This window comes from Physeter macrocephalus, chromosome 10 (assembly GCF_002837175.3).
Source record: "Physeter macrocephalus isolate SW-GA chromosome 10, ASM283717v5, whole genome shotgun sequence".
Lineage (NCBI taxonomy): Eukaryota > Metazoa > Chordata > Mammalia > Artiodactyla > Physeteridae > Physeter > Physeter macrocephalus.
In genome coordinates, this window is record NC_041223.1 from 52891097 (window position 1) to 52913130 (window position 22034).

The window sequence follows — 22034 nt, forward strand, 5'->3', positions numbered from 1 at the left end:
AGTATGTGATATTGTGGGGAAGACTGTGGCATTTGTATGCCAGACAACTTCCCAAATATACAGGATTTAGCAAGGCAAGCATATAAAGAAATGGCTAAATTTAGGCAGATTCTGAGGGGGTCCTGGGATATGTGGTCCTGATTATCATTTTTTTGAGAAAGTGGGAGCTTTTGTAATACAATGTGTATTGTGCTTTGTTTTGTACAAATTGGTTGTAGTAAAATATTAACAGATGTCATCACCTGTTTGAGGAGTCACCACACCTATCTGGGCAATCAAAATTATTAGTGGGAGAGCTACTTCCATCCCTGACTAAAGAATTGGATGATGATGTATGCTGTGGCCAGTGCTTGGGAGGTCCAGAGACAGTGAGGGCACCCCATGTTGTTGGTAAGCCCTGGGTGGAAAGTCCCTAGGTCTTGTGATGTGGTTAGGGGTTTAGCATCTGGAAATCAGACTTTACCTAAAGTGGTACCTAAAGTGTAGTTTTATCAGTTAAGATGTTGATGATGTGGGCTTTGAATGGGTGAGGGATAAAACTCTGAGAATAAGGAGACAGGATAACTCTGACCTGTAGGACTCATTTCTGTGCCAGCTCCAAATTCATCTGTATGTCTTTAGAGTACTTCTGCTAAAGTATTTTCAAATGAGAGAGCAACAATATTGCAATTAGCATACTTTTCCAAAACAGCATGTTTTTTTTAAAGGATGTATAAATCTGCCTTAAGAAATTTATTCTCTGTTTCTAAAATACATCTTAAAGTACAGGAACAAAAATTGCTGCAATCAAAATTTGCTTAAGATTATTTACGTCAGCACAATGGCCTAGGAAGCTCCAAAACCCTTGTTTTCCCAAGAAGACATCCAAATACAACCAAAAACTAGCTGAAATAAACTTGCAGGAGGGTAAAGCCAGGAGGGACATGCATCTCACTTCTTAGGGGGCATCAGCCTGCCATGCATCTCCTACACTGATGCCCTAATTTCTTCTAGATTCCTTCTTTTAGCTTTTCTCTCTTATCTTGACAATATCCTTTGATCTTTCTATTACATTTTCCATTTCTACTCTCATATTTTTAATTCCAAGGATCCTCTTTTATCCTTTTAATGTCTTTTTAAAAAATAGCAACCCATTCTCATGTTATTGATGCAATATGTTGTATTATGTCTTCCAGGACATTAATCATAATTAAAAAAAAATTTTTTTTCTCCAGATTCCTTTTCTTCCTGTTTGTTGGTTTTAGTCTCTGTCTTTCAGACCAGAGAATCAAATTTAGTGAGCCCCTTAAAATGTGATTGGAAGCTTTCTGCGTATGGGTAGCCTTGTCACTGGTGGGCTTCACTGAAGGGGGATCTTGCTGGGCCGTTCATGTGAACCCCACCTGTCAGTGTGTGTAGATCTTTTCTCCCTCTGATGTCCTGCCTGGGAGTCTAAGTCTCCCTGCAAACAGTCTGACAGCTAAGTCGTGGTGGGCTCTGTGGGTCCCATGGTTAAGGATATGAATTTTTTCTGAATCCTGTTTTGGGGACAGCACCTCTGCCCTCAGGTGGGCCTGTGTCCTCAAGAATAGAGTAATCCTTTGTTTGGTCAGGATTGAGGGGCCATCACCAGCAGCATAGGGGTGGAGAGGAGGTCTGGTCTTCTTGTTCTTAGTCCCCTCTCACTTCCACTTTTGGAGATTCCTGAAGCCTCCAGTTTCAGAGGCTTTCATGGTGTGAAGTGTGTGCATCCTGGGACCCCTCACTTCAGAATAAAGGTTCAGATATCGTGGGTCCACCAGGTCAGATCCCTCTCGTCCATCAGCCCATTTGCTTTGCAGCTTCTACAATTTTGTTGCTTTTATGCCCCTTTTCTCCTGTTTCTCAAGTGTGTTTGTGCCGTTTAGATTTCCTTTTCCTTATTATAGCTATTTATGTATTTATTTATTCATTCATTCATTCATTTGAGGCACTATTCTAACAGCTTGACATTATATCTATTCTAATTCATTTCATCCTCACAACAGTAGTACTATGCCCATTTTACAGACAAGAGAAATTAAATAAAGCACAGAGCAGTTGAGTTTCTTCACCCAAGGTCACAGATGGGGTCAAGCCAGAATGCTTGCTCTGAGCCACTGAGCTTCACATAAAACTTGTATGTTTCTTGTTAAATTTTCTTTTCATTTTAGTTTTTGCTATTCCCATCTCCTTTAGTGTTCATATGAATATAACTCCCACAAACCAGGAGAAGATGGGCATCCCTCACTGGAGAGTCCCCCAAACTCTCTGGGTTTTGTACTAGTCCAGAGGTGGTTCCTGGTCTCCGTCACTGGAAGGTCAGTAAAGGACCCATTCCCAGACGGTGCTGCCACATGTCCTGTTGCTGCCGAAAGCAGGTAGTCTCTGAGTCCCTACAGCATCCCTTGAGCCCTAAGCTGTAGGAACTCCTTCAGTTTCCACCTGGCCATTTTCCCAAGGCTTGCCTGCAGCCCCTACATTGTTCAAGAGGACGGAACCGACCCTCCCATCGATTCCCTTCAGTCGGGGCCTGGCTTTTATCTCTCATCTCACAAAACACACACATGCAGTTTAGGGGTGAACTGTGCAGCTAGATTAAGGTGATCCCAATAGTTCACAACACTCTTCTCGAAGTGTGAGTCATTCAGTCTTGAATAGCTCATCTGGAGAGTACCAATTCCAGTCAAGGATCTCCAGAAGATCCCTCCCCTTTACTTAAGAGTGCAATATAGCTGAATATACACCCAACTTACATGGCTCTAGCCCCTTTGTCAGCTGGCTGTCTTTCTGTCCCTTAAATTCCTGATTTTCACATCCCAGGGAAGTCCAGAGTTCTCCCCATATGGCTTAACAGTTAACTACTTCCCCAGGCTTAACAGTTTTTGAATCCCTTTGGTATTTGTCCCTGGCTTCTCAGGTGCTCATCTTCACCAAAACAGAGCAAAACTCAGCATCTTCACCAATTTCTACAAGAACTTCAACCACATCAAGCACTTCACAATTTCTGTGGTCTTTCCTGAAGATCATGTCTGAGAGTGCTGTAGGAGTGAGGGTCACATGCGCAGCGCATAGCATCCTGCCATCTCTTTATCCCCCAACCCACCAAGCTCTTCTCTCCTCCCAGATCTCCCCCTCCCTACCTTCTACTAGTCAGTCGCTTCTTGCTGGTTATGGTCCCTTGGCACCCATTCCTTTCCCTTTTGGCCAAGAGCACTGCAATTATTCAGGTATTCAGTCCTCCCCAGGCAGCTCCTGTGCCTGGGGCAAAGCAGAATCCATCTCCCACCCCCTCCAAAGGTGGGCTTAAGCCAATCAGCATATATTAGTGGCTGTCATTGGTTCAGGGATGAGGCATGGCCCAATTGCAGCCAATGAGATGAGAGAGATGTTGGCAGGTTGCTCTAGGAAAGAAGCTTCCTAGCTCCTCTGTGGAAGGTACCTGGAGAAGCTCTCCTTTGTGTTGAATGTGAATCGGGAAGTATGTGGCCTAGAAGCAAGTGGCAGCCATATTGTGACCATGTGGGAAGCCAGGCATAGGATGATTCAGACCAGGTGTTTTGTCATATCATTGAGTTGGGTCAGCCTCACTGAAAGCTGACTGGACTCCCTGCCAATGAATGCTCTGAGTTATTTTTACTGTCAATGCAACCTTACTTCTCTCTTCCTTCCTCTTGGCCCCAGACTCAGTTTTCTGGGTTCAGCTTCTAACCAAGTGGGCTTATTAAAATTGTGGCCCATACTAAAGTTGGTTATCCTTATAGGGAATTCATCAACCAGTTGCTTTTTATTCACCAACCAGCTACTTTTTAATCTAAAGACAGTGAAAATTTTCAGACTGCATCATCTGCATTCAAGTTCTGTTTCAAGGACAATGGTTGTGTTCTGCCTTCTGGTAACTAAAGGGCCCATCTTGAAGATCTTCCCTCAAATAAAGGGAGATGGAGTTTCAGGTGATCAATGACTTTATTCTAGAAACTGAAACTGCAGGCAACCCCCAACGGGCTATTCTCTAAATGACATTTTTAAAATGTAGAGTTTCTTTTAGCTGAGCCCCCTGGTGTGTCCTTTCTACTTCACACACACACCTTTCTGTAGAAATTGGGTCCAGAGGAAGTAACTGTTATCAGCTAAATTGCATATACTACTTTTTTTAAAATTGAAGTACAGTTGATTTACAATGTTGTGTTAGTTTCAAGTGTACAGCACAGTGATTCAGTGATATGTGTGTGTATATATATGTGTATATATATATATATATCAATTCTTTTTCAGATTCTTTTCCCTTATAGTTTATTATAAAATATTGAGTATAGTTCCCTGTGCTATATAGTAGGTCCTTGTTGTTTATCTATTTTATATATAGTAGTGTATATGTGTTAATCCCAAACTCCTAATTTATCCCTCCTCCTGCCCTTTCTCCTTTGGTAACCATAATTTTGTATTCCATGTCTGTGGGTCTATTTATGTTTTGTAAATAAGTTCATTTGTATCTCTTTTTTTTTAGATTCTACATATAAACCATATCATATGACATTTTTGTCTTTGTCTGGCTTACTTCACTTAGTATGATAATTTCTATGTCCATCCATGTTGCTGCAAATGGCATTATTTCATTCTTTTTCATGGCTGAGTAATATTCCATTGTGTGTTTTGTGTGTGTGTGTTTGTGTATACACGACATCTTCTTTATCCATTCATCTGTCAATGGACATTTAGGTTGCTTCCACGTCTTCGCTATTGTAAATAGTGCTGCAATGAATATTGGGGTGCATATGTCTTTTCCAATTATAATTTTCTCCAGATATATGCCTAGGAGTGGGATTACAGGATCAAATGGCAACTCTATTTTTAGTTTTTTAAAGAAGCTCCATACTGTTTTCCATAGTGGCTGTACCAATTTACATTCCCACCAACAGTGTAGGAGGGTTCCTTTTTCTCCATATCCTCTTCATCATTTATTATTTGTAGTTTTTTGATGGTGGCCATTCTGACTAGAGTGAGGTGATACCTCATTGTAGTTTGGGTTTGGATTTCTCTAATAATTAGCAATGTTGAGCATTTTTTCATGTTCCTATTGTCCATCTTTATGTCTTCTTTGGAGAAATGTCTATTTAGGTCTTCTGCCCATTTTTTGATTGGGTTGTTTTTTTTTTTTGATATTGAGCTGTATGAGCTGTTTGTATATTTTGGAAATTAATCCCTTGTCAGATGCATCCTTTGCAAATATTTTCTCCCATTCTGTAGGTTGTCTTTTTGTTTTGTTTTTGGTTTCTTTTGCTGTGCAAAAGATTTTAAGTTTAATTAGGTCCCATTTGTTTATTTTTGTTTTTATCTCTGTTACTCTAGGAGATGGATCCAAAAAAGATATTGCTCTGATTTATGTCAAAGAGTGTTCCGCCTATGTTTTCCTCTAGGAGTTTTATAGTATCCAGTCTTACATTTAGGTCTTTAATCCAGTTGGAGTTTATTTTTGTATATTGTGTTAGGGAATGTTCTAATTTTGTTCTTTCACATGTAGCTATTCAGTTTTTCCAGCACCACTTATTGAAGAGACTGTCTTTTCTCCATTGTATAGTCTTGCCTCCCTTGCTGTAGATTGATTGACCATATAGGTGTGTGGGTTTATTTCTGGGCTTTCTAACCTGTTCCATTGATCTATGTGTCTCTTTTTGTGCCAGTACCATACTGTTTTGATTACTGTAGCTTTGAGTATAGTCTGAAGTCAGGGAACCTGTTTCTTCCAGCTTCATTTTTCTTTCTCAAGATTGCTTTGGCTATTCAGGTTAAAAAAGAGTAAATTGCATATACTCTTTATTTTATTTGAAGTCTCTTTTTCTGTCTCTTTGGAGTATACATACAGGTATGGCTGAGGCTCACTTTCTCTAATTCTAGGAGTTTCTCAGCATTCTAACATTGATCGCTCATATGTAACTTGGGGAAAATATTTTAGGAGCTAAAAGGAAACCTATCAAATAGCCAAAAGTGTTTGGAGATCACCTTTATGAATGCTGAATAAAAATTCATCAGTTTCAAACAAACATGGCTCAAAGCAGAAGTGATCCCAAGGAGATAGCATTTTTAGAGCATAAAGGTAGAGGGAGATTGGAAATGGAAGTCATCCTTTCAGTTTTAACAGATTAGGATTTTTTTTTTCTGATGGCAGATATCCAAAGTCAGTCACTTTTTGGGGGGGAAAAGGAATCAGGTCTAAAGGCCTATACTAATATTGATTAAGATTAGGTCACCTTTTTAACCCCTAGTTTCTTTTATTCATTAAGCAATAATTATTTGTTGATTTCCTACTACAGACCAGACACATGTTGGGGTTTCAGTGGAGAACAAGACTGGTTCTTTGGCAGCTTGGAATCTACAGACTAGTTACCAAAGAAGAGTCCCGGTTATTGTCTCCCGCAGCTCTCCTGGCTGTCAGCACATGCCCTCACTGACCAATCCTGTTACCAGACACTGCCCCTGGGATGAGGGTCACTGGACTTGCTACCACCAAAACTGCTAGACCCTGAGAAAAATATTTCCACTAAGTCAATCCCTGAATATCAGCCAGGGCCACAGGCCCAGAGCCACAAATACAGTAGGCCCCATCTGAAAGGAACTAAGTTTTAGGCCCAAGAGAATTTTAATGAGTCATTTTTTCCTTGGATGGGAGTGATTTTTCACTTCATTTGATCCCCTTCTCCCCTCACCAACCCATTTATCTTTAGAATATGGCTTTACTAAAACAAGACTGAGTATCATCAGGTGTGAAAGGACCCCACAGACCGTGGGAGCCCTTGGGCATAGAAGGATAGGGAGTCTGTCCCTGATTTTGTGTTAGTTGTGCTGAGTACGCTGCATGGGCTCAAAGATATTAGGTGATGGTGAAGCCCAGAGTGGAGGACAGCAGGATAACTTGAGAGAGTTGGGGAGAAGTCTTCAAGCTTGAAGCACTGGCTAAGGCCATGGCTGAATGTAGCTTACAACCACCAGGCACAGGATTTATTTTTATTTCATTGATGTAAAAGAAATTTGAGGTTTAAGTTTTATGAGAATTATAAGCAAATATGTTTGCAGATGCGATAAGGAAAAATTGTCACTAATCAATTAATTCACATTAACTTTTTATTACCACATAAAGTAGGTGTTCCTTTATAGAAAATATGAAAAAGAAAGATTAAGAAGATAAAAATTACTCGTAATCCTATCACCAAGGGATCATCACTATTACCATAGCTCCAGTATTTTGCAAATCTTTTTCTTTTTTTCAAAATAAGATTCTATTCTGCATATTCTTTTGTAACTTGCATTTTTTGGCAACTATATATTGAGAACGTTTTTTTCATGTCATGGCTTTCTATGACATCCTTTTTGGTGGTTACATTGTATATTCTATAGTATGGACGCATGATACATTAACTTAAATAATCTCTTTTTATTGGACATTGAGATTGTTTCCTGTTTAACTTCACTACAAAGAACAGTTTCGCTTCTAATTTTGAAAGATTCCTGCTTGTGTAGTTTAAACAAATCTGGCCCTGTGGAAGGTAGGGCTTTGGGTTGAAGAAGTGGCAGTTTGGAGGAACTAGGAGATCTGGGTCTACTAATTGTTTACCTCTTGTCTGACTAATCAGGTTAACCATTTGCTGCCTCGATTTCCCCTCTGGCAAAATGGGATCATAAGCCTCATACCTTCCATAACCCTGAAACTTCTCAAATTTTCAGGAACATTCAGGGAAAAGTCTGTGTTGAATGATGTGGAAGCAGTGTCATGGGGCTTCTTGATTGTGGGAAACTGGTCTCCTTTTGCTACTTCAGGAATGGGATCTTAGCCTTTAAAACTTCCCTGTTCTTTCTCTATGCTCTCTCCCCTCTACCTCCATCCCAGATTGACAGTCCAAAGCACTAGTTTATCAGATCTTATTCTGAAGAAAGAGAGGGTGCTTTTTTTCCCCTTAGTAGTCATGGCCATAGCCACAACCATAACTGAGTTCTCCTCCAACCCAAAGCATTTGTCTGTTCCAGCCCAGCAGATAAAGCAATTCATTGGACTGTAGAATGTCAGGACCATAAGAGACCACAAAAGTGATCTAGTCTCCTACTCCCATCCCCATGTTATAGAAGGAGAGTGTAATAACATTTGACCAATGTTTCTGGGTTAATGGCAGAGCTGTAACAAGGGGCAGTGCCAGGAGGCCATGTGGCCAAATGACTAAGTACCGTGTCTTTGGGGACAAAATGCCTGGGTCAGTCCTGTATGCAACACTTCTGAGCTGCATGCTTTAAATAAGTATTTAAATTTAAATAAGTTGCCCAAACAACTTATTTAAAGTCCTCAAGTCTCAGTTTCATTTTCTGTTAAATTGGGATGGTACTCATAATACTTATTTCATAGGGTTGTTGTAAATGAGATAACATATGAAAAGGGCTGGTACATGATATTTCCCCAGTAAATGGTGGCTATTATTATGATAACAAGGGTTGTTTTTCCCATAGCACTGACTCCTTTGTCCAGGACACAGCTCTCTCCACCTGATTCTTGTGTTGGAACCAGAACTCTTTACCAGCAGCTGACATAGGGATTACTCTTTAGAGAGAGGCTACTCTAAGTAGGTTTGCATTTGGGATGCCCCCAAATTAACATGTTCCCTCTGGCTGCCTCTTGCTAACCACCAACCCAGTAGCATTTGTGCATAAAGAGTGGAGCGTGCTGCCTGTGGTCTGAGACAGAAATGTAACCACAGTACCAAAGAAAATTAACAACGTGGCATAGCCTAAGCATCCTGATCCTAGCCCAGGGATGTATAAAACCTGGAGATACATTAGCTCGGAAGGGCCCCTTGTCTTCTCAACAGACCCCTTAGCTTGTATGCAGCCATCCCACCAAATTTCCTTTCTCTTACATGTTTAACTTAAATTTTTCTTGGAATTAAAAACATTGAGGATTTTTAAAAACATGAACTTAATTACTTAAGACCCACAGTCATGGTTGTATAAAGAAAGATATCCCAGTAAAATTACCTATCTATTTATCTATCATCTATCTATCTGTCTATCCATCAAGCATCTATCTACTTTTTAAAAGCAAGTCAGGTTTAGTTAATTTCCATTTTAGGCCTCATTGTGCAATTGACCTGTGATGCCAGTGCCTGCATCCCTGACACACTTGACTTAAGGACGGGTCTTGTGCAGCCCAAGGACCAGAGTCACAAATTCTCTAAAGCTGGGTAGGAAAACTGAAAACTCCTTTATTTCAGGCAGATCTTGACAAGCCTTTTTCTTCTTTTACAGAAATTGGGCAATATTCTAGATTATCTAGGAAATTTTTATTTGATTTATCTGAAGAAATATTTTAAAGCAAAGACTGGTCTAGCATCTCAGGCCAAGGTGCTTCACTGAGTGTAGTGTAGGATTGTGTTCAAGGCCATGGGCATAAATACTACCACTGTGGCTGCAGCAGAAATGCTGGACAAATTGAAATCATCCATTGGGTCCTGTTTTCTTTCCTCCTCCTCTTCCTCTCCCTCCCTCCTCTTCCTCCTCCTCCTTTAATGAAATAAACTTATATTAAATGAGCAAAATGAAAAACTACCAAACTTGCCTTTTCCCACACAAAACAAAACAACAAAATTAGATGATTAAGTGGTGAATTTACTTCTTGTTCAATAAGTACAATGCTTTGACTTCAAAAAAAGTTAATTTTTTTCTATGTTTATAATTTGAGGAGAGAGATTTCTTATTTCTTTCTTTTGTGACTCTGTATATGTATTTGGAAAATCCTCAAATTGTAATTTCATTTTTTTCATTCTCAGTAACTGTCCAAGTTGTGGCCTAAACCTTAATTATCCCTGGTTGATGTTTAGTCCTGGCTAAATTTGCTTGTTGTTCACCCCCAGGAATAAGCCTGCAGGTGGTCACATATTAAACGGATGTTTCATCTTGTAGGAAATACTTGGGAATAAAATGCCAGAATGGGGTGAATGAAATGGGCAATTGGGAGCCTTGCTCCACTTTACAAAAAAAAGAAGAAAAAGTCCCTTTACCACTATAAATTGATTTGCCACAGAGAAAACAATAGGGCATGGAGGATGAATAGTAGCCCTTATCCCATGTGAGGACCATTCTACCTCATGCATGACCCAACCATGTTTATGAGTGTAAACCATGTTTACGCTTCTGCACTTACGCACAGATCTGGAGCCCAAGTCAGTGCCCCGCGTAAAAGAACTAACCATATGTGTTGTATGCAGCTGTAGAGTCAGTATGTATGAGCATGGTGTGATCACCTGTATAGGCACACTCCTCTGGCAAACACACAGTCTCTCCTGGACAACGATGTCATTAGAATAATTCTTTTTATTTTATTTGTTCAAAGTCAAGCATTCACTCCTTCAGATCAGCAGTATCTTATAAGCCCAGTGCTGGCACACTGCTGCAGGACTGGGACAAAGAGATGATGTTACAGTCTGGTTTCTATGGCAACAGAGGAGGGGTAATGAAAACCGAAATGTTGGAAACACCCATTCTGACAATTGTGACATAATTCAGGTTATTACAAGGACGTAACTACCAAAGAAGCGAAAGTGTCATTACCTTGCAGCTTGTGTCAGCAAAAAGCTACACTGCACATTTCTCTTAGTTGGGCTGCTAAGAGGAAGGAAACACAAAACACATACACACACACACACACACACACACACACACACGCACTCGCGCGCCTCGTTTTCTGCATGTAAAATGTGTGTGTTCTTTAAAAGCCAGTGGTTGGCTGGTTTTCTGGACATGATGTGGTTGAAGCTGTCATCGTAATGGAAATTCATTGCTGTAGCTATGGTAAATCGAGTTTTCTGCCTGTGCTGAATGCATTAGTCTAATGAGATGTTTGCAGCCGGAGAGCAGGGCTGCTGGAGACTAACTGTGAGCTACTAACACACGGGTGGAAGATTAGCTTTTGCAATACTCGGTTTGCATGTACTGAAAGTCATCTGTCTTCTGAGTCAACATTCCCGGCCTGGTAAAGAACCTGATCAGGGCTCTGGTGAACGAGCTGTAGGTAAGGGAGATGCACAATCGGAGGGTGTGCCGTTGACATGGGATCCTTCTCTTTTCACTATAAGCATAACAGATTACCTGTTTCAGTTCTTCTGGATTGCATGCCTACATTTACAGCAATGCACGAGTGTCCTGCACTAAAACCGCTGAGGCAGGCAGGTAAACTTTAGTTCCTCCTACTCAAAATACAGTGTTTGATTTCTTGACCAGATCTCGGAGGGGAAGACATAGTATAGAATTATATAGTTTATCAATTTGGGGTACATATACTACTCTTTCACTCTGCATTTGAATATGTAGAAAGTTTTTTTTTTTTCCCAAATGTGCACTCAAATAATTGGTTAGTGGGTTTTTTTGGCATGATGATTTCACTTTGCTTTGTTCTGTTTTTTAATTTAAAAAATTGTAGTATGTCTTGGGATAAAAATATTTACCTAAAATTTAATTTTTATAATCAGTATGTTGTGAACATGTAAGAGTGGTTTTTAAAATTGAATTTTGTTTTTTATATCTCAGATGGAATATTTTTTATGTCTTTGTACTAGTTTCTCCTAATTTACCAGCATAGATGAGAATACTATTTATTGCTAGTTGCTGGTGTTGGTTAGTTTTGGGGAAAAAAAAACAGGTGACTATGGAGTGTCAGGAGCAGTTTTCCCAAGTTCAAATACAGAGTCACCTCCTTCCCAGGTCAGGCTTTGTGTGACTTGAATCCAGGGGCGTGATTGCTTGCTGAGCAGGACAGGACAGTGGATGAGGGTGAGGTGCGGGCTGCAGGTAATCATTAGATTGATGGTTGAGGTGCTCAAAAGTTCTTTCCATTACCTGTAACAGTGAAGGAGAGGAGGCGCTGGATTCTGTGATAATACTCAAGAGGGTCTGACAATCAGTAGCTTCCTGAGAAAGTGGCTTTTTGGTTGGTCTCAGAAATTGTGGTATTTGAGAAAGTAATCCAGTCACTTCAGAATCCAGATGTTTGTTGTATCCTCTGTTTTTCTTCCTTTTCAACCAGAGGAACTATTTTTGAAGAGTGAGAAACATAGTTGCTTTTTTTGTCCTCAAGACTTTAAAATATATATATAAGATAGGATATTTGGAGTGAAAGCATAAAAATAACTCTGAAGGAATTTATAGTGTGGAAAAGTAAACTACCTAGGGGTGCAATATTCATGTGCAACATTTTTGTGTGTATCGTTTGGTAGAAACTAGCCTGAAAAAATGAAGCGGGTATTTGAGCAACAGCGCTCGGTGAAGATTACCTAGAAGAGCAGTAGTGAATCGTCTAAACTCAAATAAAATGTGAATGTAGAGCCTTCAGTTTTAGGGAAGTTGTCTGGTGGCTTCACAATCTACCTTTCACACATATTTGTGACAGATATTTAAAAAAATATGAATGTGTTTTCTTTATCTTTGTGTATGTGGAGAGGCTGTGTAATATTTTGGTAAATAATTTATGTCTGCTTGATTTGTGGAATTATAAGAAAAGTGAAAATTCCGCAAACACCCAGTTCTTTTATGTTTAACGTGTTTAAATTTCTTCCCTGTGCCACTAAAATGACTTCTATTTTGCTGCCAGGACCCACCCCCTCAAAACCACAACAGCAAGAATAAAAAAAACTGACAAGTAAATGAACAATGATAGAAAGAAAACAATAAGAGATACAAGAGTAAATTGCTTTGGGTCATTTATCTGCTTTTGGTGGTGTGTTTTTGAGGCAAGTGAAACCAGCAGAAGCAGTTTCACTTTGTAGTTCTTGGCTTCTGCGGGCTGGGGTCGCAGGGGCTCCTCCAACAGCAGGTAAGACAAGCAGACCAGCTGCTAGAACACAAGCCAACCCCAGGTACTGTCTCTGCTGTAAAACTTTTATATTGAAAATTTGAAAGAATAATGACTTTTAAAATGTGAAATAACATTTGCTTATTATAAAATTCAAGCGATGCCCCAGAGTACAAAGATAGAATTTTTAAAAGTTTTTAAACTTTAAATGATGTGAAAAATCACAAGCAGAAACCTCGCATATCGTGGTGGCTTTTATATATTTTTTAATCTAAATTTTGGATCTTAAATATTTCAACAAGTTTAAGGAAACATTGCTGAAGTGCCCTTAAATCAAAACAAGGAATGCTCAGAGAGAAATATCTTTACGCACACGTGGGAAGTTATAGTTTAGAGTGTTTTGGAGGTCTGCAGTTTGGCGTGGCTGGCTGACACATCACACACATTCACTCGCTCCTGAAGACACTTTAGAGCGAACACGGGGTCCTGGCAGGCAGAGGTGGGGTGGAGCTCGGAACTGGCTCCCTGGGGCCCCGGGCAGAGCTCCGCGGGACGAGGTTCCTCCCGAGTCTGTACCCCTGGAAGTCTCAGCGTCACACTGACGCCAGGTGGCCGGGCGTGCTTACCCCGATCAACATGTCCTGGAGAGAGCAGGAGGCGACACTGCCTGGGAGCGTCACAGCCCAAGCACCTCCAGTTTCATTCCTTGAGGCTTTTCTTCCACGGAGCCTCTGCTTTTATTTGCAGATGGCTTGGGAGAGAAGGGAAGAGAGATGAGGAAAGACTCTTTTCCCATCAAATTAACAAAGGGCATAAAATTAGGTCTCACATTTTGGAAATGAAGTTTGTGAAAGCAGTCCCTTTTGGTGTGAGCACATGTGATTCTTAATTTCGGTGGACAAATCTGACATTTCTAGGAGAGAGCTTTGTTGAAGTGTCTCCTGGACATCTTACTTCTTAATCCTGCAATCTCTCAAAAGGCTAGTTTGAGATTTACATGTTTTTAATGTTTTTGTTGCCTTCAAAGGCAGACAGGTGAGGAGAGGCGAGGGGGATAAAAAACAGCCCCTGGGAGAAAAATCAAATGGTTTTATACTATATAATGTAACAGAAGCCACCACTGTGTCTAGTAAATTTATTCTAAATTTTAATTGAGTCACAAAAGCCACACCATAAGCTTTAAAAATTACCCTTTTATCAATAAGGTGATAATTAACTTTCTCTGGAATTAACAATTCTCTCAGCCCCTGGCAGTCTGCAGCATAGTAAGTTCTCTGGAATCTTGACAATTTTTAACAATTGGTCTTTTGGCAAACCTACTGGGTTTTAATTCAAACATCTATTGTGACATTTTCCAATGTGCTTCAAAGACCATTAGGATCACTCAAATTGTACAATTTCTGAGGTTGAAAGAGTGACTCGGAGTGTTTGGATTGCATTTGCATCTGTCACTTTCTCTTTCTTAATTTTCCTTTTCTACCTTTCCCCCCAAAACCTCTGCATTTGCAAGAGCGCCACACGCTAGTCTCTGCTGTAAATCTCTGCTAGAATCTCTGCCGTAAATCGCTGTGGCGAATCCTGCATTCGTTGGTACGTTCAAACCAAGTTCGAGTGTTTGGCTGCGAGCCCACGAGGTTCTAAGTGTTTTTCACTGTTGCGCTCATCTCGGTTTCAGTTCTGGCAAGGGATCGTTCCTTAATACGTCTTCAGACTCTCACCCTGGGGTTGTCAGATGCTGAGATTCAGACTGAGGCTCAAAGAAGAGGAGCTGCAGGCCATTTTAGACGTGCTCAGGGCTGTTTGAAATTTGGCTTATTCTGACCTATGTGTATAAATGTCTGAGGAGGTAGAGGAGCTCTGGGCACTTCAGAGCAGCCTGCTCCACAACAAAACCCCTGTGCCCCACTCCCCAGTGCTGTTGGTCGCTTGTGGGTGGCATCCAGGGGCAGCCTGAGGAGGGACGCTGCTATTTGGCCACAGCAGCTGGAAGGCAAGTGGCGATGTGTGCAAATCACTCCTTCCAGGAGTCAGACCTCTCTCTCCACCCTCTGGGTTCTTCAAATGTTAGCGTTGGTGAGCTGTTGCTTCTCTCAGCTAATAGACCTGGCTAGAACAGGATGCTGGAGACAAAACTTCCTGCTGGGTTAAACTGGCAGTTCTGACACAGTCAAGAACATCCCTGCCTTCAGGAGCGGGGGATGGAGGCGAACAGCCAGCAGGATTCCTGCATTCTGGAATAAATCAGCATTTTTCAACCTGAAGAGGCACTTTGCCACCACTGAGGAGATAAAACACCTCTTGCTTCTTGAAGTGATTACTTCGTGGACTATCACTGCTTCTTGCAGTGATTATTTTAGGACAAAAAGGAGTTTATTACCCAGTGGCAATTCTCACTTTGCATTAGGCTGAAAAGTCATTCCACTGAGTCTATGTGACACCTGGAGTAACAGGAGTATATTCCGAAATCCACATCACGGGCTTCCCAGGGATTGCTATTGTTACTGTTTGACCAGTTGTGATTTAGAGAGAATCTGGTGGCACCAAACTGTATAAACTCCTCTTTACTCTCCCACAAACTCAGACACGTTCTCCCTAAATTTTTTTTTTTTTTTTTTTTTGGTGGTACTCGGGCCTCTCACTGTTGTGGCCTCTCCCGTTGCGGAGCACAGGCTCCGGACGCACAGGCTCAGTGGCCCTGGCTCACGGGCCCAGCCGCTCCTCGGCATGTGGGATCTTCCCGGACCGGGGCACGAACCCGCGTCCCCTGCATCGGCAGGCGGACTCTCAACCACTGCGCCACCAGGGAAGCCCCTCCCTAAATTTTTATTTGTGGGGAGGCAGGTGTGCATTCTTTTTCATCAGCTTCATTTATTGATCACATAAATGGAACTTGGTCCCAGTGTTGCTGCTTTTTAGGAAGGATTGCACACTCCTTTGAGCCCTTTGGGGAAGGGGCTGGACTGAGGAGTGGTGGCCTTACTGTCTCCAGAGGGCATTCAGTGCAGAAGCAGAGGAGTGGAGTTGGCTGTTGTGAGAAAATTAATGTGCCAGGGAAAAATAGTGTCAACGCTGTGCTTTGAAAGGTGGTGACGTTGTCTGGTTAGCCCTGTGATGGTGACTCAACTTTTGTGAGCTGAATATTTGGTAACACAAGACTTTGCCCTTTCTGTCTCTCTGTGCTGACCATTCTAGAGCAAAAGCCCCAGTTCTTTCAAAACACACACATATGGCTGAAATTCATTCTAAAGAAATATACAGCCTTTCATGAAGATGGTCACTAAACTTGCGAGCAAATGCTGATCTGGGCAGAGTAAAGAATTACTCTGGTTAGGTCCTAGTCCAGCCCAGGGAAAATGGCACTGAACAAAGATAAAACCCAGAGGGGAGAGCCTATTCCATCCCTCTTCCAGTGAGGACTTGGGCATCACCCTCCCTCCTATATCCCCCGGTGCAGTTCAGAAAGGATTCAGTAATAGCCAGCAGTAGCACAAGGCTGTCAGCTCACAGAGCTGTATGGGTCGTTCGTTTTCTTTTGGAAGGAGAGATTTTCTATGTTCCCTTTTGCATTTGTCCACAAGTCATCCTGGGACATCATCATTCTGATGAGAAAACCAGGGTGGAACACCAAGGAGTGTGTTTTTCTCTGGTGTCTGGAGGCAGGCCCTGAGCCCTCTCACCAGACTGATGTTAACACTTATAGCGGCCATGTGTGAGGGTCTGCCTTGAATGCAGTCTTTGAGCAGGCCTGGGACTGGCCTCAGGATTTGAATCCTGTTTTGACAGGGCCTTGGGAAAAGAAAAAAAGAAGAATTGAGGAGAAAAACCCAAGGTGAAAACCAACTTCGGGGCATTCACACTTTTTGTTTTGGAGCCAGGATTTGGAGGTTGTGTTACTTAATTCCTTTGGGCCGAGCCATTTCTAAACTATTACAAGCCAATAGGAATCATTCTCATTCTTTGTGGCCTTCCAGAAAAGAGGCTGACCTCTTGCCTTTAGGATTCAGTGCTCTCACTATTGGGAAATTATGATGATGCCAAGGCTTAATCAAACAATTAGTTTTTAAGATATGCTATTTATCCTAAAGTGAATAACTCAGAAACATTGGGTGAGGCATTGGGTTTATTGCTCAGGAAAGAACTCCACTGTGGGAATAGAGTTTTGTCATTTTTCAGTCCCGAGAAACCTATGGTCACTGGTTTGATTCATACTGTTGCCCTTGTTGCCTGTGCTAGGGGACTTTGCCATGAAATTTGGGAGTCAATCCAATAGCCATCAGTGCATTCCCACTCCTATTGAGAATTCCCCCTTACAGATGCCAAAAGATACTCAAGCATGTTTGATTATATCACTTTAAGACCTCATTTGCAAAGATGCTTCAAGTGGAAAGCTGTAGAAAGCTTTAAATTTTGGTGCACAAATTAAGCATAGAAACAATGAGAAGAAAAAATAAAAACAACTGGCTCTAATGCCTGAAATCACCACCTACAGTGTGAAAATATAGCCCTTGTATTGAGTGTTTGTAATGTAATTAATACTAAGTATTTAGCACAGTACAAATGTGTATTGTATTAATGAAACCAGGTGAATATAAACTGTCTCCAGGGAACTGAAGTCAGAAACAGAAGTTGGGATGCAATGTGTGTGACAATGTGTGAAGGCCAAAGATATGTGATGGTACAATGGACTGATCCTTTCTTTCTATTGCCCTCCTTTTAGTAAGAAGTCTTTTGGCATGAACCTAGTAAAGAATAAAGGACCTAAAAGTTCTCTGATAGCAGAGTAAAGAAAAAGCACGTTCAGAAAAGTTTGTCTTTTACACACGTTTCCCTGGAAGCAGCCCAAATCTGCTAGGGTCAAGTGTGGAGAAATTGAGTTCTTATTAGTTGGCTTGAGACCAGAGTAGTGTGGAATAAATGGGAAGTATAATCATGTAAAAAATCTATTTCTGTTAGGCCACTGCTTTTATGACTATATTTGGCATATTCATGCCTGAGGAAAAAATATTTCCATGGGACCAAAGACTTAACCAGTCTTTGTAGATTTCTAACAGTGGACAGTTACATGGCTTCCTGGGCAAAATTAAGCAGTCCCAGGCTGCCCTTTGGTTGAGATTTCATGTATTCTGCTTGTGTACTTGGTAGACTGATTATCAGCTTCCAGGGGGGTTTGTTTTTCTTCCCTGAGAATACGGATTTGGGACAGGATAAGAAGAATTTACACTGGGACCATGGATCCACTTAAGTCCCAGACCATTTTCTAGCCAGGTCACCCCTCTGTGGAAGCTGGAAGGTTAAAGTAATAACCTAAATAATGAGCTTAAGGGAAAAACATCTGACATTTGAAGGGAAGAGTTAAAAGTAAAAACCTCTACTCTGAGAAGTGGTCTCTAAGTGATTCCCAGATTCTTTAACTGAATGGGATTTGAAGGCCTCCCTCCCAGGGCAGCCTCAGTCTCTCCCCTAGTGTCTGCAAAGGATGCAGCCTACATCCTCAAGGGGCTGCCCCTTCCATTGTTGGAAGCTCCAATTGTTACAAGGGAATCTTTTCCCCAGAAGTTCCCTCGGCTTCTTCCTCCAGTAAATTCTTCCTCCTGTGAGGGTGTTCTTTGTCCTCAGAGCCGCACATAATAAATCCGAATGGAGCAGCATGGATTTTGAGTGGCTACCAGTGTGACCCAGTTCAAGTATCGTGGCAACTCTGGGTCGTCCTGAACCTCCCCTCCTCCCAGGGATGGTATTCCTGTTAGTCTCCACTGCTGAGGCCCAGTGCCTTGCATATGGCAAGTGCTCAATACATATTTGTTGAATGAATGAATGAATGAGTAAATGAATAATGTCAGCATGGGTAGAGGCAGCATAGTGTTGTGGAAAGGGCATGCACACTCTTTGGTGTTACCCCTACTTTACTAGATCATAGGATATAATATTTCAGAAGTTGGGAAGATTACTTGGGATAATGTATATAAAGTTCAAAGGAGACAGTATATGGAAAAGAGCATTATAAACTGTAAAGTGCTGTATGAACAGTAGTGTTACCAATGAGGGTTCTTAGCCTCCTTAATCAATGGATATTGATCAGAGGCTAGACAAGAAATTCAGGCAAGGCTTTATTGGGGCCCCTGGTGCAGCAGGGGGGAGCGAGGACAAGTAACAGTTTCCCTTGCTCACTTGCTCGCTTCCTGAGGGCAGGCCAGCTGGTTCCTTATATGGGGTGAGGGTAGGGGCGTGCCCAGGGGTCAGGCCGGGGGGGTGGCTTAGGTGGTTTGCCCACCCTTTGGTGGTGCTGAGTGCAGGGGGCATGCGCAGTGCCCTGCTTTTGCTCCCAACACCTTTCTTTTGCTCCTGGCTCTTCAGAAGTGGCAGTTGGGTTTTTGGTCTTTTGGTCCATGATTTGCCCCAACTGCACATGCACACAGCTATTTTTAGTCCCTTATGGTTTCTTTGTATTTTGTTGCTTCAGGGGACATTTGTCCGGGTGCAAGCACTGCAGCAAATGGTCCCAGGTCCCAGGTCCCAGCCTATCTCAGTAATAAATTCATGTTTCCATTTATTGAGCACTGTATGCTCAGGGGTGCTGAGGGAAGCACTAAACATGCTTTATCTCATTTGTTTGATTTAATCCACATAGGAAGTCAATATGGGAGAGGCTATTTTTATCTCCATTACACAGATAAGGAAACTGAGGCTTAACTTGTCGTGTGTCACATGGCCATGTGAAGTATGCTGAGTCTTGCGTTAAGTTTTGAAAAGCTGATGAAGCATCCATGTCTTTTCACCTGTGAGGGCTGAAGAGAAAGAGTTCTTTCATGCCTCAATGCCAGCTGCTCCTGCTTGGCCTGGCTGGGCTGCTCCTAGGTCCAGCAGGTTCCAGAAAGGAAATGATTCCTTGGTGTTTCCACTTGGAAAGGCATTTTTGATCCACACAAACTTCTTTTAAAGCAGTGGATTCTCAGGCCTGTCACACTCAACCCTCATTTTTATTACAAATATTTTTAATGCCCTGTTTACAATCCTGAAGTGAATTTCCCAGATAATATAACCCACCCACATCCACAATTTAAGAAAAATCAGCATGATGTCACACCTGAGATCCAAAGAGGAACGAAGGCAGCATAATTTGTAATTACTTCCAGTGCAGGTGCCTGTCTCTGGATGCCAGTGACGTGATCAGGTGCTTGACATTTGCTACCTCCAGTGCAGCTAAAACAGGCGAGTGATACTGGAGACTTGGATAGCACAAGCTTGTGCTGCTGCCAGTGACATGATTTTCCAAAATGGTAAACAGCTCTTGGAATTCTGAACAAAATAGAGAACAGTCTTTCCTTGGTTTATGTACTAATTGAATTCCTGGAAAATATTATAGCTGAATATTACATTATATTCTAATAATAATTATTATAATTATTATTATATTATAATTATTATTATAAATATTATAGCTGAATGATTCCGATTCATGAATAGAAATACATCATGTTTATACGCAAAACGAAGTTAGTTCTAGATTCAGAAAAACGAGGTCTTCACTTACGTGACTATATGGTGAGCAAGTGCTTCATTATGTGTGACAGCTGCGTGCACCCAGCGTCCCTCGTCTCTGCCCTCCAAGTACAGTAATGCTCACCCTGCCCCCTGCATTGGACCAGAGCATTTCCCAAAATGCCCCTCTTCAGGGGTGTGATCACCGCCACTGAGCACCTGTGGATCAGAGCATGCCAACTGCCATGCATCGCACTCTCTCCTCCCTCCGCAAACACCTGATTAATTATGGCTTAGAAAAAAGATGGTCCTGTTTTGCCAGCTCCCTACATGATTACTAAGCAGAGCCATCTCAAATATCATGGCAGGAATTTGGGGGTAACTTTGACATTCTGAGAAGATGCTCGCTAGCGAGTTTCCTCCAAAAACTGCAGCTTTAAGCTAAGTGAGAAGGCTCTTTGTATCATGTCTCATTCTCCTTCAGAGTATGAATAGGCTTTATCATAAATACAGTATTTTAAAAATACCTTTGTAAAATCATCAGTTTTTTCTGGGTTTGCTTAAAAGCATTAACTCTTACTGACTAAAGTAAGACTTTTTACTAGGTATCCACAGGATAGCCCTGGAACATACCATTATTCCACTTTACAGACAACACTCCCCCACCCCCGAGATTCAGTGAGTTTAAACTCAAGGTCACCCGGCAAGTGGTATAACTGGTGTCAAAGCTAAGTGTGCCTGACTTCAAAGTGATGCCTTTGCTCCAGTGTAACCTGGCTCCTGCCTTAGTTCTTAGACGATACACTTTTATCCATGATGTGGAAATCCCATGTCTGAGGACTTTCTCCTTCTTCAGTACATAAGAATGGGGTGAAGGAATAAAGATGGCGCAGATTCTTTGACATTCCTACCATGGAGCTGTGGAGTCTAATTCTCTCTCTTTGACTCTGGGCTGTCCTAAGTGACTTCCTTGGCTCATAGGATGTGGCGGAAGTCACGTTCCAGGACAGACAGGAGGAACCTCTGGGACTCTCCGAATGCTCGCCCTTGGAGCACTGAGCCACCACATAAGAAGTGTGACTGCCCCAGGGCTACCAGGCCGTAAGAAGTCAAAGCTCTGTGGAGAGGCGCTGGAGGATGAGACACCAAGGGGAGAGAGGAATAGGCATAAAACACGGAGCGACTAGACATGTGAGTGAAGATACCATCCTGGAAGTGGATCTTTCTGTCCCAGCCTCCCCAGCTGATGCCACAAGGATCAGAGACAAACTGCCCAGTTGAGCCTTTCCTGAATTCCTGACCCATAAAGCGGTGAGACCTACATAATAAGCCAAAGCTTGGAGTAGTTTTAAGTGTAGCAACTGATAACTGAAGCACACAGTAATGGCATTCTCTCTGTTGTATTGTGTATTGAGTATTACTTTTGATGCCTAAGAGGAAAGGATTTTCCACTTGAAAGGAGGGTAAAATTCACTGTAAAATATAGTTGATTGGGCTTCCCTGGTGGCGCAGTGGTTGAGAGTCCGCCTGCCGATGCAGGGCACACGGGTTCGTGCCCCGGTCCGGGAAGATCCCACACGCCGTGGAGCTGCTAAGCCCGTGAGCCATGGCCACTGAGCCTGCACTCTAGAGCCCGCGAGCCACAACTACTGAGCCCACGGGCCACAACTACTGAAGCCCAGGCACCTAGAGCCCGTGCTCCGCAACAAGAGACGCCACCGCGATGAGAAGCCCG

The 22034-nt window shown here is 42.0% G+C and overlaps 1 long non-coding RNA gene across 1 annotated transcript; it reads right to left on the reverse strand.

Annotated features, from left to right (window-relative positions):
- Window positions 1–18930: 18930 nt before the first annotated feature.
- On the reverse strand, window positions 18931–20420 carry LOC114486967 (uncharacterized). Its single transcript, XR_003681474.2, has 3 exons — window positions 20352–20420; window positions 19905–20116; window positions 18931–19605 (listed from the first exon to the last, which is right to left on the reverse strand). It is a non-coding gene; the product is annotated as an uncharacterized lncRNA (long non-coding RNA).
- Between the last annotated feature and the right edge of the window lie 1614 nt (window positions 20421–22034).